General features: G+C 41.1%; 1 long non-coding RNA gene across 1 annotated transcript; it reads right to left on the reverse strand.

Annotated features, from left to right (window-relative positions):
• Positions 1 to 251: 251 nt before the first annotated feature.
• Positions 252 to 23,070, reverse strand: LOC124525042 (uncharacterized). The gene is made up of 6 exons (XR_006965376.1): positions 22,521 to 23,070; positions 22,239 to 22,425; positions 10,975 to 11,116; positions 9,548 to 9,714; positions 7,681 to 7,741; positions 252 to 1,285 (listed from the first exon to the last, which is right to left on the reverse strand). It is a non-coding gene; the product is annotated as an uncharacterized LOC124525042 (long non-coding RNA).
• Between the last annotated feature and the right edge of the window lie 2,491 nt (positions 23,071 to 25,561).

Here is a 25,561-nt window from a genome sequence, read left to right on the forward strand (position 1 = left end):
AATGATTAGCAGTCAGTGCTGGGTAAGAGATTTGTAGTATTTGCACACTTCTATAGTTTAAAGGCTCCCACCTTGGCATCTCAAGCTACCAAGATGAGGTCACTGAATGCAGAGTTGGGAAGAGATGTGTTGGGATGCGATAGATGTAAATACTCTCAGGAGCCAGATACAAGTAAGATGCAGTAAAATGACCATGGAGTCATAATGTCGAGTATTTAATTGTCTTTATTTTTAATAGACCCTATCTAACTATAAGTCTGAATAGTTTAATTTTTAATAAGTTCCGTGTCCAGCAATTGGCTTGTACGCTTCTGACAACGGAGCAGTCAGCTCCCTGTTCAGTGAGCCAGCTCTGGTCCACCACTGGCTGGTTACCTCATCTGCTTTGTCAAGATAGCTTCCAGCAAGCTCCCAGTCAAGCCTTCAGCAAAGTTCCACATTCCCTTTCCGGGGCTGCTTGGGAGAGCTAAATTTAGGCCCACCCTCTGCTATCCACAAGCCGATGCAGAAGCAACCAGTGACGCAGTATCTCCCCAAACACTAAAAAGGAAGCAGGATAGAAGCTCCTCCGCCCATGGCATTAAACTTGACCCACATAACTCACTTCCCCCACGGCAGAACTGGTCAAACACGCAGAAGGTCAAATTCCCCTAGACTCTTGAAGCAGAGGCACTCGGTGGCCAATTCACAGAGACTCACTTCACCAAATGAGAATCGCGACAAATTTATTTGCGTTTTGCTTCGATTGACTAGTTTCCCGAACAGCATTTTAAGCAAGAATGCTAAATCTGGTCTCCTGCAATGGCTGGAAGAAAGAGGCCAAGAGCGAGGCAGTTGTGTTGTGTTACCTCTGAGCCCACACTGACATCTCCTCCCTGCTGCTCATCTCCTAGGACTTCTTTCTTTGCTCCAGGTGGCCCTTCCTTTCTCCCCAGGCTCAGTCACTTCCTTCTCCACTTTGCAGATTCCACAGCGCAGGCTCCCCCCATCCTGGAGGAGCCCCCAGGGGTCGTGGAGGAGAACGCTGCTGCTCCAGCTTTCCCCCTGGACGGCTGTTCAAACAAAACAAATTAAAACCGAGATTGGCAAAACCAACAAGCCCACGGAGAGCTCTGGAGACGGAAGTCAGCACAAGGCATTCCTCACAGCGCTGGGCTGTTTCTACAGTGATCTCACAGTCTCTTCTGAACCACTCAGGTGGTTTTAAACGTCAGGCTGGAGTGCTGGGGCTTGCAGGTCCACAGAAACCATGGCAGGCTTCAGTAGGGTGCCGACGAGATTTGATCTGCTTTATGAAACACAACTAGAGTAGCAGGACGTGAGAAGGCCCAAAAGGTGGGATTTGTCAGCAGGGAACGTGTTTAAGAGTCTCTTGGAACTGAGGCGCCTGGGTGACTCAGTCGGTCAAGCCTCTGACTGTTGATTTCCGCTCAGGTCACGATCTCCCGGTTTTGTGGGTTTGAGCCCTGCTTCGGGCTCTGTGAAGACAGTGCAGAGCCTGTCTCTCTCTCCCTGTCGCTCTACCCCTCACCAGCCCACGCTGTCTCCGTCTGTCTCAAAATAAATAAATAAACTTAAAAAAAAATTAAAAAGAGTTTCTTAGAACCCAAGTGACATACGACAGCCTAAACTCCAGTGATGGAGGGGATGGAATTCGAAGAACCCTCTCCTGGGCACCTTGACTTGGTGGACCCCCCTTTATCTCTCTCACGGTGTCTTATTTGTTTCCTTCCTAGGGTCTGTGGAAATTTTTAATTTTATAGTTGCTGTTTATTTATCATCTTCTCTTTCACTAGACTGTAAACTCCATGAAGGCAATCCTGCTTCATCCACCAAAATGTTCTCTTCATCCAGTGTTGTGTTGGGTTCATAACAGGTGCCCCACAATGTCTGCGGAAGAAGGACTGGGACCGGGAAGAGATAGAGGGTAGCGGGAGAAGCTTGGTTATGTTTTCAGGTCAGGGAAGAGGGCTCTTGGAGGAGGAGTGGGAAACACAGAGAGGAGATGACAGAGCTGGTGCAGATTTCAGAAATATAGGAAAGAAAGTGAAAGTGGAGGCATTCGCTTTGCCTGGTCAGAAGGCCTGTGCTGCTCACATAGGAGGAGAGGAAGAATGGATGAGTGTAGAGGTTGACCAGATTTGTAAGACCAGTGGTCTATGTTTCCTGGAGAAATGGTAGAGAGAGAGGGAGAAAAGAGAAGGAGGAGGAGGAGGAGGAAGGGGAGGAGGGGAGGAGGAAAAGAGGAAGGGGAATTGAGAGTTTAAGGAGGTGGTGAGAAATTTTAACAGGAGGACTCCAAGGAAAGGAATAATGCGAGGACCAAAAAACGCCTAAAAAGGTTTCTGAAGGAGGGCCCAGCTGAGAAAGAATGTGGCCAAATTAGCTTAGCCCCGGATCTCATAGGTGAGAGGCAGGGAAGTGGAACAGGACAACGGGAAGGATGTCACCTCTCTTCCTAGTTAATCTTGTGTCTGGCTCCAACAAAGAGAAAGGTTTCATGACTCCTGGGATGGGTTCAGATGAATCATTCATCCCTCCAGCTATTAAAAGTTTTCAGTGTGTTAGATAGAACACGAACATCAGAAACAAGGCTTTCAATAGTCTGGTTCTCTGGAGAAGGCCTCACCAAGGGGCTGGAGCCTGCCTTGCCCTGCTGTAACCCTGATCTGTAGGCTAACTCGCCTGCCCTTGGCTGTAACTTTGCTGGTGGGAAGACAGCTTTTATCTTAGAAATCTTGCTGATACCCAAATATCCTCTGCCCTGAGGTAACGGACTGCTTGAAGAGAAAGTACAAGTATTTAGACTTTGATAGGCCTACGTTTCATTCCTCGCTCTGGCACACAGAAACTTTGCGGTCTTGAATAAATTGCCTACCTTTTCCAGCCTGCATTGTGCAGAGGAAAAGAGAGGAAGTCGCTAGAAAGTCAGAGGGTTGAAATGAGATAGTGTATGTGAATCGTCCAGGAGAATGGACAGCACAAGGTAGACATTCAGCAAATATTTCGTCACCTCCCTCAGTCCTTTCCTCTCTTTCATCTTCCTTCTTTGCCTCCTTTCTTCCCTCTCTCCCTTACATTTTAGTTACCAGTTTTCTGTACTGGACTCCTCAGGGCAAGAATGACATCTTAGTCGTTTAAAAAAGTAGCTCTTACCTCATCTTTATTGAAGTAATGCATGCACTTGCCAGCTAAAAATCTCAAATAATACCAAAGAGCAACTGCCTTATCCCTCCCCACCCCTAATCTCATCCTCCAGAGAAAATCGTATCTAATTCTTAACAGTCTTGGATTTTAATTCCTCTGGTGTCATTTCAATTGGCCTAGAAGTATGTTTATACTGTTAATTTCCTGATTTGTCAGTTTTAAAGGTTACTTGTGCTCCTATTTAACACAGAAAAAGATTTAGTGTACTTACGCCATTCTATCTCTGCTTCCCAAATAATTGTGCCTCTTTTTAATTCCTCTATTGGTTAACTTTATAATTTTAATTAGTAAACAAATATTTTACTTTTCTTCTATCCATTGTGTGTACCAGCTCTTCAGTTCTTGCAATGAAAGACTGGGACATTATCACAAACATTATTTTCAGTTTTCCTCACTCCTTTTACTTTCTAACTTCTGTCATCTCTACCTATTCTCTTACATGGTTATGGTTGATAATGTTGGCTTTCTTTCCTGGAATTGTAATGAAATGTCTGTGGTTTGTTGACAGATACATTCTAAAGGATAAATGCCAGTAAATAGTGCTTGCATTGTTATGATTATGTTACTATTGTTCATTGTTTAAACAAACGTATTTCTTTCTTGTTTAGACTTTGGTTTTTCCTAGGGTTTCTAATTGCCTTTCTTTTACTTTCATTGTCTGCTTTTTATCATATCTTTAACTCTTCTAAAGTCTCAGGGATCAAATACATGGATTTCTCTCTTTCTGGAATCCTCCTATTTAAATAAGGGCTGGTTGCTATCTAAAATGGCTGCACACCTGTTGTCCTAAGACTTTTCATTCATTACTTCCTGAGTTGAATCTACCCTGTCTAAGATCCACTGTCTTCCTCCTTTTTGGTTGATTAATTCATTTGACAGAAAAAAGCCCCAAAGTTAATATTTAAGAACGGGTACGGGGTGGTTAACTTTCTAAGATGCCCTTATGTTGATTACTAGTTTGGTTTGGTTAAAAATTTTAGGGTTAACCAAATTTTACTTGGGGATTTGTCTTCTAGTGTTGAGTGAAGCTATTAGCAATCAAATTGTCTTTTCATTATAAGTGACCTATTTTATTTATCTGTCTCTTCACAGAAGCTTTTAGAATTACCTTTTGACTTTAATGTTCTGATATTTTAAAATTATGTGACTGAGTGTAAGTTTTATTTCCCTCCATATAGCATGTTCCATACTTAATGGGCCTTTTAAATCTGAAGTCTTATTGGTACTGGAAAATTCTCTTCTATTTTTAGTTTGATAATTATCACCCTTATTTTCTCTTCCTTCTTTCTGGAACACTTTTGTTGAACACCGGACATTATGTCTAGATCTTCTGTGGCTCTTGGTACTATTTTTCTCTCATATTTTTTATCTTTGTATTTTTTCTAATTTTTCAAACATTTTAGTATGTTATTTGAAAACTACTTTACGATTCTTGAAATCATTATTACACTATATGTTAACTAACTTGTATTTAAATAAGTAAGTAAATAAACATTAAAAATAAATATAAGAAAAATAGGTGACAATTTAAAAATACTTCAATAGACTTAGTTGTAAAACAATTTCAGATTAATAGAAAAATTACAAATATTGTATAAAGAGCACATAAGCTCTACATGTCATTTCCCCTATTGACATCTTATGTTAGTATGGTAAATTTATTGCAATTAATGAACCAATATTGATAGATTCCTATTGACTGAAGCCCCTATTTTTTTCAGATCTTCTTAGTCTTTATATAATGCCATTTTTTGTTTTAGCATCCCATCTGAATACCACATTATGTTTACTAGTCATGTATCCTTAGGGTCCACTTGGCTGTGAAAGCTTCTCAAACTTTTCTTGTTTTTGATGACCTTGACAGTTCTGAAGAGTACTAATCAGGTATTTTGTAGGATGTCCCTCAGGTGGGATTTGTCTGATGTTTCTCTCATGAGTAGACTGGGAGGATGGGTTTTCGGGAGGAGGACCACAGAAGTAAAGTGCCATTTTCATTCCTCATATCAAGGGTGCATACTGTTGACATGACATCACTTTCAATGTTAACGTGATCACCTGACTGGGATAGGATTTCTCATATTTCTGTACTATAAAGTTACTACTTTATTCCCTTCCATACTGTATTCTTTGAAAAGATGTCAGTATGCACAGCTCACACTTAGGTGGGGAGCCGTGGTCCACCTCACTGAGAGCAGAGCGTTTACATAAGTTATTTGGCCTTTTTCTGCACGGGGGATTTTTCTCTTCTCTCTCATTTATTTATTCAGTTATTTATTTATAACAGTATGGACTCATGAATATTTATTTTATGCTCTGGGTTATAATAAAATTGTTCTTTATTTTGTTGTTTACATTATTCTGGCTTTGGCTATTGGGAGGTTCCATTGACTCCTTTGTCCCTTTGACATACTTCCAACATTGTATTTATTTCTTTATTTTTGAGCTTTTCCTTACCTTCTAGCACTGTAAGATGCTCCTGGCTTACTTTGTATATTTCTCACCCCAAACCTAGAATTAGACATTTCTCCAAGGATGCTTGGTTTCTTTTACTGGAGAATGGTATTAGGAACATTTGAGCTTTTGTTGCTACTGGAGTATTGTTGCTTTTGGCTCTCTCTGATGACATAGCAAGAAAACGTGTATATATCCGTGCATTTACAGATATACTCCTATATATACATGTATCTGTAAATCTTTCTTTTTTTGAGAGAGAAAGAGAGAAGGCACAAGTGAGTGAGGGACAGAGAGAGAGAGAGAGAGAGAGAGAGAGAGAGAGGGAGAGAGAAGCTGGGCTCATCCGAAGTGGGGCTCGAGCTCACCCCAAGTGGGACTCAAACTCACAAACCGTGAGATCGTGACCCGAGCTGACGTCAGATGCTTAACAACTGAGCCATCCAGGCACTCCTCTGTAAATACTTCTGTATGTCACATCTATATCTATATTAAGCCAAATATGAGTCCAGACTGATATCTCCAACTTTAATCCATTACCATGTGGATTATTCCAGTCGCTTTCCCTCATTTTTCTGTAAATTCCCACTCCAACAGACAGAAACCTGGTGCCTCCAATCCACTACCCACCTACTGGATTGTTCAATCCCAGTATATATGTATAATGGTTTAATGATTGGCACCCTAATGGGAAATAATTTTTCAACTAGTGTTCAGTGTTTATGTATAGTTCCTTTTGCCTTTAGTTTTTACTGACTCCACTTGTTTGCCGTGCTACTAAGGTCTGATTTTTCTGCTCATTTCCCTCTGGTGAGGTTGTCCCCATACATTTAGAATATAGTTACATTGTTCTGTCACATTCTGCATTCATTCTGGGATCGCTTGGCTTCATAATGTTATTAAAGACTTCCTTAACATTCCTTTTCAAAACTTTTACTGACTTTCTTCCCCACTGCTATCAAATTTTATTTTCTAAAAGTTCTTTTTGCTCTCAGAATTTTTTTTAAAGATTCTCTTTTTCTTTTTCAAGTTTATTTATTTTGAGAGTGAGAGAGAGAATGAGCGGAGCAGGGGCAGAGAGAGAGAGGAGGGGCAGAGGATCCAAAGGAAATTTTGTGCTGACAACAGAGAGCCTATGCAAGACTCAAACTCACGAACTGTGAGATCATGACCTGAGCTGAAGTTGGACGCTTGACCAACCGAGCCACCCGGTCGCCCCTAAATATTTTATTTTTCAAGTAATCTCCACACCCAATGTGGGACTTAAACTCACAATCCCGAGATCAAGATTTACATGTTCCACGGACTGAGTCAGCCAGGCAACACCCCCCTCAGATTTTTTTTTTTTGTAACATCTTATTATTTTTTCATTGTCGCTATTTAGCTGGTAGCAATCTGCATCTATGGAAATTCTCTCTCTGGGGGCATAAATGAGAATTTTTTGAAATTTTCTTCTCTCCATTTAGACTGTTTTCTGTAAGATTTTCATTCTGTTTATTCTCACATCTGCATTCCCTATTGGAATTTTTTCCCTTGATTTCTGGTCATCTTTGCTGGGCTACTCATGATTCAGAGTGGGGGGAATCTGATTTCCTGATTGGAATCTCTGAAATCTCTGAGGTCATGTGTGGGTCCTGTTAATACTGAGTTTCCCTATAATTTGGCTGGTCTCTTATTAGAGGAACCCCTGATTATCATGTTAAATCTTTCCACTTGGGTTGATTGCCTAGAGAAGTATCATCCAGTATTCTGCCCGAAGCATAAGGCCTATCAGCTAGCAAGCTGGTGGTAGCCAGGTAATTATTCACTTAATCTATACATTTTCAGTGTAATGCTCACATCCTCAACTATGCTTGGCTTCCCCCCGTGTAGAGACTCTGTTTTAACCTCTCTGATCTTCTGTCATTGTTGGCCAAGGGGAGGAATTCAGACACATGGACTAGCCAAAAGAACCTAGGGAAAGAGATCCAATGATTCATTAAAGCCTCCAACCAATCTTTCTTCTCTTGGCTCTTTACTTACCTCTGTTTAATGCCCAGTTCCAGAGATATCTGATGCTGCCAATTTCTGATACTTATGTTTTCTGAAATGAAGATTAGATCAGTTAGTTAGTTAGTTAGTTAGTTTTGGCCTTCTTGGGTCTACCAGGCCCCTTGGTTAACATTCATTGGTCTGCTTTTCTGACTTTCTAAAATGGTGCTATTGTATTATCTCCATTTAAACTTGGATATATCCCTTTAAAAACCTTATCTATCTATCTATCTATCCATCACCTATCTGTCTATCTATCTATCTATCCATTCATTCCTTTACTTGGTGGGAGCAAGATTAGATTCTCGTGTTCATCTCACTGTCCATGTTTTCCCAAATCCAGTTTATAACTTTTTATTCCCTGATAATGCATTCTGGATACTAACTGCGTCTGGATAAGTATTAGTGGAATTAAAACATATAGAACCTGGAAAATCTCCATTGCATTGTGGTCTTCAGCTGATTGAACCCTAAGCGTATATTAAAAACATACACCATGCTCCAAATGTATCTATCTTTGTGGTAACTCTCCGCTTTCCCAACTAAAGTCAGAACAAAGAGAATCTTTGTGACGAGTCCTCTTTTTGTTTCACATATAAATAAGCCTCCAGGGAAGAGCAGCCAAACAAATTTATTATGGGTTGTAAATCAACAATATTAAAACTGGTGTTAGCTGTTAGCACTTGAAGTGTCAGGAGACTGGGATTCAGTGGGGGTCCCTTCTTTCTCAGTATGGTCCTCGGTTAAAATAGTTGAAGTTGTAAATAATTAACTTTATCAATGAGTGCACATTCATGCAGCATCGGTCTTCCATTCCAAACACATTTGGCTGAATATTGATTATGTGGCTGAACATTCTTAGACAACTGCTTTTCTTCTGGGTTGTGGTGAGTTACATTGGATTAAAACTGCCTCTTATAAAAAATAGCTTCCTACATTATTTAAATATCATTTGTTCATGTGCTAACACAACACTGGATGCTCGAAGAACTGGGTGTTAGTCCTAGCTCCACTACTTTCCAAGTATACGATTCTTGCTTAGTCCTCTCAGCCACCCCAATGCCCGGGCTTTCCATTTACAAAACTGAATTGCTATCACTCATCCTGGTTGATTGATAATGGGCACAATATTCACCCTTGTTGAGGTGATGATAAAATGAGTGAATGATGAAAAAATTCTGTTAGACCGCTTTAGCTGTATAAAGGAATACTATTTTAAATTTTTGAACACTAGGTTAAAGCAAGATCCTTGAACTAAAATATTTAGTGAAGGCAACGTACTTTTAAAAAGTAGCAGAGACAATGAACCCTGAGTCCTTTGCCTCTCGAGTAGCATACGGGTTAGAAGCAACACAGAGACTCGACCTTTGGCGCCCACAAGTTCTCCTCTTTGCTCTTACTTTTGCCTGAAGAACATGGAACCGCTGAGATCTTGATCCATTAGAGGCTCTAATTTTCAAAGGGCCCTGTGTTTTACTTGGCTTCTCTCCTGACCCTGAAGTTAAATGTGAGTTCTAGGATCTCGCTGTTCATCTTATAGAATTATTTTGTAAAACAGTGAGTAAGATCGAGTTTACAGGAGGTTGTCTATATTTGTCTGCCTAAGCATTCAAAATCTCATTGACGACAGCATTTTTTCTTATAGAACTCTCCATAATGTCAAGGGCTCTTGGTCACCTTAGCCAAATGTCATCCGTTGCTTTTCAAGAGAAAACCCAAGTCTATGTTTTGCTTGTCTTCTCTGGACTTGGATTCCTGGCATTGAAAAGATTTCACACGTACTATCAGTGACAGTCACTTGGAAGATAGACATACACAAAGCCAGTCTCAAGGATTTCTTCCTTTATTTCTAAAATACCTTTTGACCACTGGAAAAGGGGTTGATCCTTTCCTTTTGTTTCTTTTAGTATGTTCACAGTGATACAGAAAAGGAGAGAGAGAGAGATCACTGCACACAGGGAGTTTTCTTTTTTTTCTTTCACATGAAAGACTTCATTGTTCCACCTCCACAGTTGACTGAAGGCCCTGGAGAAAGTAGCAAAAGATCAAGAAAGAGAGAAGAATGATTACTGACGTATTTTCAGAGTGGCAGGCTCTGACTAAATAGAAATACATTGATTTGTGAAAGAGGATCCTTGTTATATTTTAACAGTCTAATGGGCCTTGCTTTATCATTAGTGATTTTGGTGCTGCTTGTACTTGATTTGATCATGAACGGAGCCTTTAAGCCGACTTTATAAACCCGCCACACAAGAGTTGTCAGCTGTGATTAGATTTAATGAGTATAAGTGGAAAATATATCAGTACTTTTCACCTTTTTCCCTATCCAATCCCTTCCCTCCTTTTTGATTTTTGGAACTTTTCCCCAAGCCTTTCCCTCCTCTCTTATTTCTTACTTCTGGAGAATCAAAGTATAAATAGACACGTGAAAGGAAGTGAGAATATGTATCTACATACTCCGTTGTTTGTTTTTTTGTATTCTTAAATAAGCACACACAATCTGTGGTGCTGGCTGCTTTTGTGTAGCTGTGTATTGACAAGATTACCCAAATTAGGAATTTTCAATGCATAATTATGACCGCCAGTCTGCTGAGAGCTTTAGTTGGGAGCAAAAACCAGGTCTGATAGAGCCAGACATGGGGGGTGGTGGTGATAGTGGTTATGTAGAGCTTAGGGAGAGCTCTTAGTGTGTTCATTCATTAGTGTGTTTTGGGCTATACGGTTAAGTACAACAATTTATTAATTTAAATAAGACTCGTGTCATCTTAAGACTCTTTCATTACACTCCTAGTAAAAATCCCCATGCAGTGGTAAAAATCCAATGGGAGAACTATCACTGAGAATTTTCTCAGAAGTTTCTGAATTGGGTAATTGATTTTTCTGAGAAAGAACACAGGAGACAGAGAAGTTGTGGGATGAAAACAGATCATGTGTTCAGTGTTTGGTAAGATGAATTTGAAGTGTCCAAGGGCTATTGGATAGAGCTGTTCAAGAGGGCTTGATATAGCTCTCCTTCGCCAGGGAGGGCTGTGCTGAATGTATGGATCTGGAAGTCTCTGGTGGGTTAGTCAAGACCCTGAGGGAGAATGAAATCATTTAGGTAAGTAGGTGATTAGAAGAACAAGGGACCAAGTCTGGAACCCAGGAGAATCCCAATATTTAATGACAAAATGAAAGAAAAATATCTGTGAGGAAACAAAGTCAGAGAGGTTTGAAAGGAACCAGTGGAGTGCAGTACCATGGAAGCTTTGGAGTAAATATTTTAAAATGTACTTAGACAATTACCCAAGTGACTCCCAAGCCAGCGCCAGTCTGATCCTTCCCAGGCAGGGTGAGGATTTCCAGCAAGACGGGAGCAGAATTCCTTCCGCACAGGACTGGAGGCTTCCGCCATTTCTCTTTGGGAGAGCAGCCATGAGGCTTAGGGCTAAAAAGGAGCTCATTATTACTGGAAGGTTGGGGCCCAAGGTGAAAGGGGAGTTACTAAGGGTACACATTTATTTATGCCAAATCAATTTTTTATAGATGATTTTTCTAGCAGAAAGAAAATAAATTTTAAAAATAAGAGAATATGGAATCTGGTTCTAATTCATCAGTTCCTTTTTTTAGACTTTATTACATTATATTTTGACCCATTTTTATAAATATACATGAGCACACATCGTATGAGCCTTGTACTTTTTGCTAAGTAAATATCACAATTTCTGATATATTTCTATGGCTAGATATTTCTGATGGTATTACACAAGAACTATTTACCAATGACCCTAGGCATCTTGGCAAAATATCTGGAAAAGTCAGCGGCAAGGTCGGTTTCTTGTTTATTTATTCAATCTTTCTAGTATTTCAGTTGCTTTTTGTCCCCCTCACAAGCTATTTTCTAGTCCCTGACCAATGCCCAAATGTGAGTTGCTGTGAATTCAATGGATTATATATATATAGGGAAAACATTGGTCCTGAATGTTTGGAAGAGACGACACTAATGTTATGTGTTTCACATTGAAATTTCAAAAAAAAAAAATTATGTGATTGGCAATGAAAATGCAAAAAAAAAAAAAAAAGAAAAAGAAAAAACACAAAACAAAACACTAGTCTATTTTTAATTGAAAACCTCAAGGAAGAACATTTCTAACATTTGGGGTAATAAAAATATTAGTCTCAGGTAAGAGAATTTTTTCTTTGTGCTTTGTTTGAAAAACAGAGGACTAGAGAAAAGAAGAAATTCAGCCATTTCAAGTAGTGACAAAATGAAACATTCTAACGTGGGAAGGGGCACAGAACAGAAACATCAAATCTGTTTGTCTTCCTACCAATGAAGTGACCTTGGGAAGATACTCCCCAGGTCTGGATTTTCTGATCTGTTAAACGACTGGATTATGCAGCTATTTTTTTGTTAATGTTCTTTACTGTTTCCATGTGCTTTGATTCCAAGTAAGATTTTATCACTTGACGTCAATCAGCGATACCATCCGTGCTCAGTTAATCAATATCCATTTAACTGACCCGCTAGAGTAACCATGTTCTCCATCCCCTTGGTACGACATGCTGGACAATGCCCATCGCAGAATAGAGTCAGGAGACTATGCTAGTACGTCCATGCATTTTTGTCCCCATCAACTGAGTTCTATGTGCACCAAGAGTCAGCTAAATTTGCTCCCAAATCTGCTAGTGCCAGTTGTGTTTGTTATTGACATTACCTAATTGACCAAGTAGTATGAAAACCAAAGAAATACGAGTGTGAAAAGAAAGAGCTGTTTCCATGAGACCTAAACCAGATGCTCTGGATACAACCTATGGGTGGAGGGGCGTAATCTAATAAGACATTGTAAAATATTAGAAAAGATTCATAAATATCTAGTGAAGTTGATTTTCATGTTTCTTTGCAGCTGAATGTATGTATTTATTTATTTTTGCGAGAGAGAGAGAGAGAGAGAGAGAGAGAGAGAGAGAGAGAAACCCAAGCATTCTCCACACTGTCAGTGCGGATCCCAGTACAGGGCTTGATCCTATGAACCTTGAGATCATGACCTGAGCCGAAACCCAGAGTCAGATGTTAAACCAACCGAGCCACCCAGGCCCCCCAGCTGAATTTATTTTTAAAATTCATTTTAGGGGCGCCTGGGTGGCGCAGTCGGTTAAGCGTCCGACTTCAGCCAGGTCACGATCTCGCGGTCCGTGAGTTCGAGCCCCGCGTCAGGCTCTGGGCTGATGGCTCAGAGCCTGGAGCCTGTTTCGGATTCTGTGTCTCCCTCTCTCTCTGCCCCTCCCCCGTTCATGCTCTGTCTCTCTCTGTCCCAAAAATAAATAAAAACGTTGAAAAAAAATTTTTTTAATTCATTTTAAAGAAGCTGAAACAAGAGACCACAGATGATGCTTTAGGCAAGGGAGTAACGGAACTCCGATCAGACTGTAAGACACTGTTATACAACAAAAGATCGATGAATGAATGCACAAAGAAACGATCGAAGCAAAAGTAAATTATTTAGGTATGCATGTATAATTTATCTTTCCTCACTTTTAACTTTTTTTTTTTTTTTTAATTAACCCAGTGACTACCAGTCCTGGCTGTGTCCAATTAGGTGGCATTTACTCCTATTTGTCATATTGAGGTCAGGACCAGGCTGAAATGTCCAGGTTTCCTTTTCTCTCTCAATATTAACAGGATATACTATACTAATGAATACTGTGAATAAGATCCTACAGAGCGCTTTTCTTTTCTGGGCTTTTGAGATATACATATTTATTTCAAAGCTAATCACATATTACAGGGCAGTAGGACTATTTTCTGGGATCGAAGCCTGCCTTCTGTTCTTACAAAATACTTAATGTCTTCGAGGCATATTTTCTACCGCCGAGGCATTGCAGTAACTCACTAGCTCACTGGGGCTGAGGGGATGAAGCCATCATATACACACAGCAAAACACGTGGCATACAGTAGAAACAAGGAATACGACATTTATTTTCAAGTGCTTCTAATTACCAACTGACTTCGAAGGTAGTACTGAACTCTAGAAATTGTCAGGTGAAAAGAACTGGATTTTATGCACCTTTTCGGGGAGAGCAGAGGCCAGTTGGAGAGAACAGTAGGAGGGTGGGGACCATGTAATCAGATTGCACGGTGGCTGGAGGTGCCAAGGAGCAAGTCAGAACCCTCCGTTAGGGGTCAGCGATCAAGCTTAAGAGATCAGTATTTACCGCAGCCGTTCCCAAGTGAAGTGTTCCCTCTGTATAAAGCGCTGGTGCTGGAGGTAAGGAACTATGCCTCTTGATAACTGCAGGTATGGGCTGCGCTTCCTTTCCTACAGTTCACTCTCAGCACAGCAGCTAGAATGAGACTTTTAAAGCCTACGTGAGAACATGTCACTCCCGTGCTCAACACCATGCAAAGCTTCTCGTTTCCCGAAGAGTAAAGGCCAAAGTTCGTAGAATAAATGGGCTTCAAGGCTCGACGATGATCTGGGACCTTCAATCACTTCTTTGCTTTCAACTCTGATGATTCTCGCATTAGCTCTCCTCCAGCTACGCTGGCCGCCTGGGCATTTGGTTTTGTTTTCTTGCTTTTTGTTTTGTTTTATTAGTGGAGCAGTCTCCTGTCCTAAGATCTTGGTGTTCCCTCCCCCCTGGAACATTTCATCAGCACAGTTGCTGGCTCAGCCCCCTCCCTCACTTCTTTCAGGGCCTTGGTTAGGTTTTCCTTTCCCAGGGAAGCTGACCTTGGCGGTCCCTCACATCCCACCCTGGCCTCCAGCCTGCTCTCATTCCCTTTTGTATCTTAGAACTCACTCCGTCATCTCTCCTGGTTTTTCTTGCCTCTCTGAGCTAGAATGCAAGTTCTACGAAGGGCAGGTTCTTATCTATAGCTTTGTTCTTTTATGTACCCAGGTGCCTAGAACAGTGCTTGGTACACTGTCAGAACTCATGAAATACTGATCAAATGAATGAACAAATGAATGGAAGAAGCAGGACTGGCCAGAAAATAGTCCAAGGTACTCTCTGCCCAAGGGCAGAGCAAATGGCCAAACCACCAGGCTCTGGGGATTTGTTGAAGAGAGCAAGGATCTCTTCTGACCGGAATGGCTCTCTGATTCCAGCTACATTTGGAAATCTCCCCTTTCCCTGAGTCTCACTATTTCTTGATTTTATTGCCTTGAATTCAGGTTTACTCAGGCGCAAAGTCAGAGAACTGTGGCCAAGACCCAGATGATCCAGATAATAAACATGGCTTTGCTTCAATTTTGTGACATATGAACAAATAGCCATTAAGGCCTTTTTCCCCCCTCTTTCCTCCATTACTTGTCTCTAGTTTGGTTTAATGATTACCTAATGATTCAGCAGTTATGACTTTCTTTCTTTTTTTTTTTTTTTAACTCTTGCAGTTCCTGACCCTCTCATGCTGCATCCATAGTTGGTATTGAAGATTTAGTAATTCCCTTTCTTCTCTTCTCACCTAATTGTAGTTTAAATGCTTTCAGTTTTCATAGCTCTCTTGATGCATACAATAATAATCATACTGGGGGTGCCTGCGTGTCTCAGTCGGTTGGGTGTCTGGCTTCCTCTCAGGTCATGATCTCGCAGTTCGCGGGTTCAAGCCCTGCATCGGGCTCTCTGCTGACAGCTCAGAGCCTGGAGTCTGTTTTGGGTTCTGTGTGTCTCCCTCTCTCTGCCCCTCCCCTACTTGCTCTCTCTCTCTCTCTCAAACAAATGAATAAAACATTAAAAAAATTTTAAAAAAATCATACTGCAATAATAATTATGCTCTAATAATAATTATGCTCTAATAATAATTATAAAACTATTTAGATCTACTGAGCCTATACTATGTGCCACATTCTGATTTAGGAGCTTCAGACATATTTTCACTGATCTTCCCACCAGCCTGGTAGGGGGGATATTTAGACCTCAGTGAATCTACTTTGTCTTCTTTGCCATGTACTTTTTGTTCTGACTGGCCACATCAGAATCATTGGAAGTACTTGCTGACAGATTCTGGGACCCCACTCCAGAAATCCTACAGACAATCAGTGTTTTAACCAACTTCCGAGGTAAAATTCTGGACACTCAAGTTTGGAAACCACTGGATAGGTATCAAGGCAGAACGTATCTTAAAGGACACTAAGCCCTGAACTTTAAGCTGCTCCTAGCACATTGCAGTCATCACTAGGCAGCTTTTTACTTATTTACATACGGAAGTTAGCCTTCTTGGCAAGCCACACTCTGCTTTTCCTGCCCCTGTAGGATCCAACATATATACTATCACACAATCAAAACCAAACAAGATCCATCTTGGAATTTTCGGCCAGCAAGTATTGTTTAAGGAGACCTTTGTCTTTTCATGCCAAATTGTGCTATTTGACCCTACAATTTGATTCTATTTTGTAAGGAACAAAGGACCAAACCATTTGGTTAGTGCATCTGGGAACAAAAATCTGAATACGCATCGGGAAGATGACTAGCTTTTCCTTAATCTTCTTATTTATTTAAGTAATAGAATATAGCATGACTCAAAAGTCAGGTAGGTAAAATTGCATAGACTCCTATCCCTATAATCAAAGTGAAGCAATTGTCCGGATGTGGGGTTGACAAACTGGTCCACAAGCCAAATCCTTCCTGCTACCCATTTTTGTAAACAAAGTTTTATTGGATCACAACCATCCACACTCTTTTACACTTTGTGTATGGCTGCTTTCATGCTACAATGAATAGCAGGGTTGAATATTTGCAGCAACAGCCGCAGGTATGGACAACAAAGCCAGAAATATTTACTAGCTGGCCCTTTCCAGAAAAAGTTTCTGATCTCGATTATTTAGAGATTATTCATTTTGGCTCTAAAATATTCAAAAGTTTTCATATGGAATTTGACAATGGAAAGATAATTTAATCTCACTAAATACCTAGGGAATGAATGAATGATGACAATTTTCAGTTGGACTCTCCACAAAAAGAGAAATTAACTCGGTGAAGTCACTAGAAGTGTTAGCAGTTGTTAACCTATAACCCCACCCCCGGAATTAGTCCATGGGCCATAAAGCACACATTTACCTCCTTCTTAGGGAGAGGGGAGACAAGTCTTTATGAAAAGACATTCATTTCAAAGTGAAGGACATGCTCATCAGGGTGTGAACAAGACCGTTCATTGATGTGTGGAAAAAGGTAATATAATTTATGGCTTCAACTTAATATATAGAGAAAAGAAACTAAGCGTCACTGATATTTAATATATAAGGAGGCACCAGTCCCTGCACAAATGCACGGTCAGGCAGGTATGTGAGATTTCTTAAAGGAAGTCCCAGAGGACTGGCTGCGGCGATCTCTTTTGCTTGATTTCAGTGTATGAACACACACTAAATTTTGCGAGTACCTGGTTAAGTGATTTAGGGGTTTCATCATCTACTTCATAAAATGGACAAATGGATAGAAAGATTCCCGGAAAAACATCTGAGATTGAAGATAATAATTCATGCGTTGCTTAACAGTGGAAAAAAAGTGGCAGAGTTGGCCAGTTCTTCAACAGCCAAAGGAGTAAAAGGTTAATTCATAAATTCTGATGGACTTTGAAATGATCAGGAGAATATATTAAAAATGGATTTACTTCCCCTATCATTACAGACCTCATTCTAGTTGAGTACTATGTCAAATTTAAACAAAACTGTTGCATAATTGGTGGCCTCAGTTAAAAAATGAGTACCATGATCAAGTAGGCAAGATAATGAGGTCCATTTTCTTTTCATATCCTTCTATCATTGGAAATTAACTTTTCAGCTCTGACAATCATTAAAATCAAGTACAGAAATGATGTACATAAAGTGGGTCTGAACCACAAATGATAGGCCCACATTTTCAAAAATAACCAAATATATTAAATCACATTGTTTACACAAAATTTAGTGATAATAATGATTTTTTTAAATGTTTATTTATTTCTGAGAGAGAGAGAGTGAGCGAGCACGAGTGGCGGAGGGGCAGAGAAACAGGGGGACAGAGGATCTGAAGAGGGCTCTGCACTGACAACAGAGACCCCCATGTGGGGCTCGAACTCATGAACTGTGAGATCATGACCTGAACCGAAGTCAGATGCTTAACTAACTGAGCCACCCAGGTGCCTTGATAGTAATGATTTTTAAAAGTAAGAACAATAAGATTTTCTTACAATCAATAAATAGAGTAAAAATAAAATAAACCATTATTTATGTTACCTTTATCTTATCATACATATATATATATATCCATATGTATATGCTTAATTTTTGTATTATTTATTTACGTGGCATTAAAATTTTAGAAATCCCTGATTTAGACAATGCTACGTGGGTTCAGTCTTTCTATGGGAGTATGGTAGGTTTGTTTGTTTGTTTGTTTGTTTTAATTTGTTAGTGTTTATGTTTGAGAGAGAGTGTGTGAGCAGGGGAGGGTCAGAGAGAGAAAGGGAGAGAGATTCCTAAGCAGGCCCCACACCGTCAGTGCAGAGCCTGATGTGGGGCTCGAACTCACAAACTGCGAGGTAATGAACTGACCCGAAATCAAATGTCAGATGCTCAACCGACTGAGCCACCCTGGAGCCCCAGTATGGTAGGTTTTATCTCTGCCTCAACTTTCCCTTGACTGAACTTCCCTCAGTCTGCTGAAGTCTTGGTAGAAGGACATGAGTTGCAACGACTCCACTACATGCACCTTTGTATAAATATTTATCCCGTATTGTCACATACTTGTTTGTGTATTTTATGTTTGTCTACATTGATGCTGTCTTTCATTAGTTCTGGTCATTTAAATACTAAAGATATTACTGATTAAACTTGCTTTTTATAGCCCCTTCCACAGGCAGTTAGCTAACTGACACCCTTGATGCTTGTTTGCTTCTCTTCCTGGAGAAATTATCCTACCATTACATATTTCATCGAATCTGATTGATTCTTATACAAACAATGGGTGTGTTTTGCAGATGTGGGTATGTTTGGAAATGGCAGCTTTCCTGGGGCCAAGAGGGTTTGGACAATATTGACTTTGTTCACTTTATGTCAAAACAATAAATCACTCTCCTTAGGAAAAAACTGTGCCTCAATCGCTTCAACTTATTTCCTATTTCTTGAGATACAAAGAGCTCACCTTCATACCACAAATTGTGTCAAATGGGATACCTCCTCTCTGTCTTTTCTGGCCAAAGCAAGTCTATAATTTCACATCTCAATAGTTATGTCCATTCAGAGTTTTTGTCATTTAGAGACAGTACCACCGACGTTGCCAAAGCTCTCTCTAATTCTTCTTCATTAGATCACACGGTTTCTTCTATTAATCAAGCTATATTTGACTCCATAATAGTTCTCTTTTTCCTCTGTCAATTTTAGCCCGGCTACGGAAGTTCTGCCAGCTGTATTTGTCGCAGGAGGAAACCTTAACCCTTTATGTCTGCTCCCCAACTGACCGGAAAGTCTCGTCTCTCATTAGCTTTTTCTACGTTGGGAAGCCAGTCTCAAAAGCAAGTCTCATAGCTCTTATGGGGTTCTGCAGATGTCAAAATGCCCCCTCTTCTCCCAGCCCAACTCCCATTCCCAGCCTCTCTGTGTTGCCAGCTAGAACTGAAAGTCGCGAAAGCAGATTGGCGCTTGAGACATGGATGGAAAATTTGTGGGGAAGGCATACAACAGCAGGCCTCTACTTCTCAAATTGATGGGCTCCTACCCTAGAAAGGTTTTGTTTCGGGGTGAAACCAACTTTAATTCCATATATGCTCAGTTTGAATATTTTAGGGAAGCAGTCACAATAACGACCTCTGATATGGACTGAGCTCTCGTCTCATGGCTGAAGAAATTTATTTCTTCTCTAAGCAAATGGTTATTCGTGGCAAGCCCATACTGAAAATTAATAGCTTGGGAGTTTCTAATGGAAAATAGAGAAAAAAATCATTTTTTGAAAGTGTTTGGGAAATGAGGAGTCATTCATTGGTGTCTCAGCCAAGTGCTTTGTACAGAGATGGAGAGTCACCGAATTTAGCACGTGTACAGTATTCGCTAGCCAGTAAATCCCAGGCAGGAAAGAACAGCTACCAAAATGACACATTTTCTATTTATATTTCATGTCCCTAAGCCAGCCACTTATTTATGCTTACAATGTGCCAAGCATGCCCTAGGCCCTTTACATAAATAATTTTAGCGGTTCTTAACATATCTTCTACCCTTATACATCTGAGGGATATGCCACCTTGTCATCAGAAGCGATGGCTCCTCCACAGTGGTGTAATGACCCATTCTCCTTGGTTCAGAGGGAGCAGATTGGGGGACACATGAAAATTTGCTGGAGAAACTAGAGTTTAAGGCTAAATCTGGCTCCAAAGCTTGTGTTCTAAGCTACTATCCTCTAATAGCCTCTATCTTTGCCATCTTTCACCGCGTATTGTGGGCTAAATGTTACCACCTTCCCCAAATTCATATGGTAAGCTCTTATTTCCCAAGGTGATGATAGTAGGAGGTGGCGCCCTAGGGAGATGATTAGGTCATGAAGGTGAAGTCTTCATGAATGAGATTAATGACCTTATAAAAAGGACCACAGGGGCACCTTGGTGCCTCAGTCGGTTGAGCGTCCAACTCTTGACTTTGGCTCAGGTCATAGTGCCAGGGTTGTGGGATGGAGCCCCATGGAGATTAAGATTCTCTCTCTCTCTCTCTGGCCCTCTCCCCTGCTCATGTGCTCTTTCTTTCCCTCTTGAAAAAAAAATAATAAAATTAAAAAAGTAAAATAAAAAGGACCCCTTAGAGCTCCTGCCATGTGAAGACATAGTGAAAAGTCAGCAGTCTGCAACCCGGAAGGGCACCCTCCCCAGATGCCCAATCCTCTAGGGCCGCCATCTCAGACTTCCAGCCTCCAAAACCGTGAGAAAGAAATGTTTGTTGTTTGGAACATCCCATCTCTGGTGTTTTTGTTAAGCAGCTCAAACCTGTGGATGCTAGCCAAAGTATCTACTAAAGCTATTCAGTGAATGTAAGTTGAGCTAAATTAAGGCTTGTTCAGAGATCATACTAAGAAAGGGTTAAATGAATGGATTCCAGGAAAGCGATAGACCCATGAATATTTCCTACCAGTTTTTTTTCTCCACCTAAAAACTTTTGACACCACCCCTCCACCCCGCCCCAATTTGGTGGAGAGGTCCAGCGGAGTGAACCAGGCTGGTTCCATAGGGGTGGGGGGCAAAGGGGTGGGGAGGGATAGGGGTAACACTGCTGGGCAGCTGCCTGGCTGGGGCGGAAGGTGAAGGTCCAGTAAATGGAGTCGAGTGGAGGTTGGAGAATTGGGAAAGACAAGCGTGAGCTGTTGACCATCTGATTAAGTGAAACAATTTCACAGAAATGCTCCTGATGGGGAGTTGTGTTGGCTGGTGATGTCTCCATGAGAGAAGTGATGTTGGGAGAAACAGCACACTCCTTCCCATGCATCAGGACTCAAATTCAACCTCCCCTCCTTTTGAAAACCCTCCAGAACCCCCCTGGCCCAGGTAGAACCTTGCTATGCTGTGCTCCTAGAACTCACTGTTAATACCTCATTGTAGATTTTACCTCATTTTATTTTATCAAGTACCACCTCCAGGGTGTTTAGCCCCCATAGCTTGCTGAGGGCCCAGAAAGACTTTGCATGTATTGCTGCTTCTCCTAATTAGATGCTGGTCAAATAAACAATTGATTCAATAAATTCGAACATATCTGTGAATCTTCAAACCTGACCATTTTGGTTTATGTAACAGGTATGAAGTACTTCAGGGCCTGCGATGAGCACTGTGCCATATTTTTCTACGTTTCAGATTAAAATAGAACTGGCTCTAGGCCCCACCTGCCAGAAAGGAGGGAGATTCAGTATCACGCTTCTGCCTTCCTGCTATCGACTGAATGTTTGCATATACCCCCTTCCCCACTCACATATTGAAACCTAATGCCCCCTGTGTTGGTGTTAGCAGTGGGGCCTTTGAAAGGTGCTTAGCTCATAAGGGTGGAGCCCTCGTGAATGGGATTAAAGCCTTTATAAAAGAGAGAGTCCAGAGAGCTCCCTCACCCTTTCCACCATGTGAGGACACAGTGAAGACACTAAATCAGGAAGAGTGTCCTCACCAGACACTGAATATGCTGACAACTTCATCTTGGACTCCCCAGACTCCAGAACTCTGAGAAATAAGTTTCTGTTGTTTATCAGCCACCCACTCTAGGGTATTTTTGTCGTAACAGCCCAAACAGACGAAGACGTTTCCCAACCCCTTCTCCTGGATCATCCACTGTCCCCAGGGGCTAACGCCACAAAACGGAGTCTGCCAGACCCCTCCTCTTCGGTGACCAGAGGCCCTGACAAATATCTGTCCACTGCTGCCTTCCTTGTCCAGGCTCTGCTGGGACCACCGATTTTCCACTGTCCCTCTGGTTCTGCTGCTTCAGATAGTAGCAGCACAGAAGCTTATCCACTTTCCTGCTGAGCAGCGTGGGACTTGAGAAAGGGTGGCACCAAAGGGTAATACAGTTTGCTCTCTGATCACTCGAAATCCTTTGCTCCGGCCCCAAGGCTACTAAATGATGCTTACCTTTTTAAAAGCCTACACCGCCGGGCTCCCACAAAGTCCTTCATCTGGCCAAAGAACACGTGGGCATCTTCTTGTCTTTGAAATGAGAATCATTCTTGGTTTTTTTGAATTCTAGAATCCTCTCAGGGTGCAGGCTTCTTTCCTTCTTCATCTTCCTAAAATATAAAGGGGACCTTCTCCCCCTTTCCTACAATAAAGTTTAAAGGACCATTAAGAAGGACTTGGGCTTCAGAAACACCCAAATCGATCCCCTGCTCTTTCTTGGGGATGGGGGCAAAATACCTTTCGGTTTCACCCACTCCATGGATAGGAGACTTTTTCATATAGAATAAAAAATCCAATATGAGTTAAATTATCACCTGCAGATCACTCTGCCATATCAAAGATGCACAGGGCAAGAAAGCATGTTTTCGTTAATTCCCTTCTTGAACGGCAAGAGGGCTCGTCTTTAGTTATGACCTAAACATAAAAATCTGTGTCATAGTGTTTCAACCTTTATAATCTATTATTTAGCTCTTGCAAAAAATATGTCCCGTTAGACGGTCCAGAGAGGAAACATTGCCAGACTTGCTGCCAATGGCCTCCCAGAGAGACAACTGAGGAAGCCAATGTCACAGGGTTCTGTTGAAAAAAAGCGGCCTTTTATGGTCCCCCAATATCCTCGCTTCGATGGTTTGGCAGGAACTTCTCCGGACCAGTGTGCAGAGGAAAGAAGTAGAGAAGTCTCCCTGTAGTGTTATACTTGGCTAGGGTTGCTCCACATCATTTTATGCCTCGTAACTCAATGAGACTGCTTGCTATTATATTTAGAGGCATAGCCGCTCATGAAAACATGTCCTTAGTACTGGAGACTGAGGCCGGGAGAGATTTGTTTATCTCCGTTCTGCACTGTGTCCGGAACTCTCCTGGGAATCATTTAGGTAATCACGTGACACCAGGCCACTGGCCCATTGTTCTCCTCTCTCCGCCTGAATCTCCCTTTTGGGAGAATGTCCTTGGGGGCCTTCCCTGCTCAGGACTGTTAAATAATGGTGAAACTCATTACAGTTTGGGGTTTGAAGATTTTCTTTTTCTGGAGACTCCTTGGCTTCTAGACAAAGGCATCTATTTCCTACTTAGCTTTCTTTGAGTTGAATACACGAAGATGATAAGGGTGTGGGGTCCCCTGTCAAGCCACAAACATAACCGGGCCTGTAATAATACCCTCCCACACTGTTATCTTGCTGTGACACGGTATGATTCAAGTCCTAATCCTGTTCCCCTAGCACTAAAATTAAGTGGTTTCACTCTGTTAAAGGCATCGTCCTCAGTGGAAACTCACGAGGGCATCTACATGTCACACAGACTAGCCTAACACAAAGCTCTTAATCTGAAGTTGACCTTTAAAAAACACACACAAAAAACCCAAAGCTCAGAATTTGACCTCACTGAATCAGGAAGTTGGATTTACAATCTGTCTCTAGTGTTCTATGTCCCTTTTCTTTTTAACTAAGCTTTTCTGAATTTGACTTGGGTATCAGATAGATTATTTGCTCCTCGAAATCAACCCAAAATACTTTTCTTTTTTTTTTTCTAAACTTCTGTTCTTTCTCAACGTTGTGTGTGTGTGTGTGTGTGTGTGTGTGTGTGTGTGTGTGTGAGTGTGTGTATACCTTGTTTTGGAAGGAACTCAATGTGAAAAATAACACGGGCGTGTGAGCCTCCACATTCCAAAGCCTGGGGGAATTCACTTACAGCTTGTGTATGTGAGTCTCAACCCAGGCAGCTGAATTCCACCCAGTACAGGTGGTGGCATGAACAGAGTACATGTGATCGGAACAGACGACTAAGAGGTACAGTCCTGGGTTAGGGAGGGAGGAAGAGAAAATATAAACAACCTAGAAACCTGTTTGGATCATGACAGGTGGCTGTTGATGAGGACAGACATACAACTCACCTGGGTGCCTTAGTGGAAATGTCATGCCTTATTTTAGACGGAAATTAGATTCAGTGGCAAGAGATACACTCTAGGGACTACATAACATTCTAATAACATATTTTAAGTGTGCAACTTACTAACAAGATCGATTTTCAAATTTGCTTTTGACAAAGATTAAAGTAAAAATAAAGGCAGATAGCAAGATGGAAGATCAGTGAAAAGGAATGTGTAAAAAGTATACAACGTGTGAAGGAGGATTATGTGAGACACTCCTTCCCCCTTCCCCGAAATTCTAGTTTATTTTTAAAGACGGCTTGAAAATAACTTTTACTTTCTTTTCTATTTTTTTTAGCTTTGAGACAGAGAGAAAGCAGGGGAGGGGCAGAGAGAGAGGGAGAGGGAGAGAATCTCAAGCAGGCTCCGCCCTGTCAGCACAGAGCCCTATGCGGGGGTCGAACACACAAACCATGAGATCATGACCTGAGCCAAAATCAACAGTCAGATGCTTAACCAACTGAGCCACCCAGGCACCCCAGAAAGGTTTTTTTTTTTTTTAATTAACAAGGCGCAACCTCATGACATTGGACTTGGCAATAATTTCTTGGGTTTGACATCAAAAGCATAGGCAAAAAAAGAAAAAATGCGTTAAAATGCATTAAATGCAAAACCGCATTAAATGCATTAAAATGCAAAACTTCTGTGCATCAAAGGACACAACCAGCAGCGTGAAAGGGCATCCTACAGAATAGGAGAAAATATTTTTAAATTATATTTTAAGGTGTTAATAGCCAGCATATATAAAGAACTCTTAAGACTCAACAACAAAACAACCTGATTTAAAAAATGGGCAAAGATCTTGAAAAGAAATTATCCAAAGAAGTTATAAATACAGCCAATAAGCACATGAAAAGATGCTCAACATCACTACTCGTTAGGGAAATGCAAATCAAAACCACAGAGATACCTCCTCACACCCAACAGAATGACTCCTTTCAAAAAATCCAGGAAATAGCAAGTTCTGGAAAGAATGTGAAAAAATTGGAACTCTTATACATTGTTAGTGGGAATGTAAAATGGTGTACCTGCTTTGTAAATCAGCATGGAGGTTCCTCAAAAAAAATTAAAAAGAAAATTACCACATGACCCAGTAATTCTAATTTTTTCTTTTCTCTTCTTTTATTATTTAAAAACATTTTTTAAATGTTTATTTATTTTTGAGAGTGACAGGGAGAGACAGAGTGTGAGCAGGGGAGGGGCAGAGAAAGAGAGAAAGAAACAAAATCCAAAGCAGGCTCCAGGCTCTGAGCTGTCAGCCCAGAGCCCGACACAGGAGAACCACGAGTTCACAACCCGAGACTCGAACTCACGAACCGCAAGATCACAACCTGAGCCGAAGTCAGACACT

The sequence above is a fragment of the Lynx rufus genome, unplaced genomic scaffold (genome assembly GCF_022079265.1).
Source record: "Lynx rufus isolate CCGP_SWC_20201006 ecotype Redwood Valley unplaced genomic scaffold, mLynRuf1.p SCAF_10, whole genome shotgun sequence".
In the NCBI taxonomy this organism is placed as follows: domain Eukaryota; kingdom Metazoa; phylum Chordata; class Mammalia; order Carnivora; family Felidae; genus Lynx; species Lynx rufus.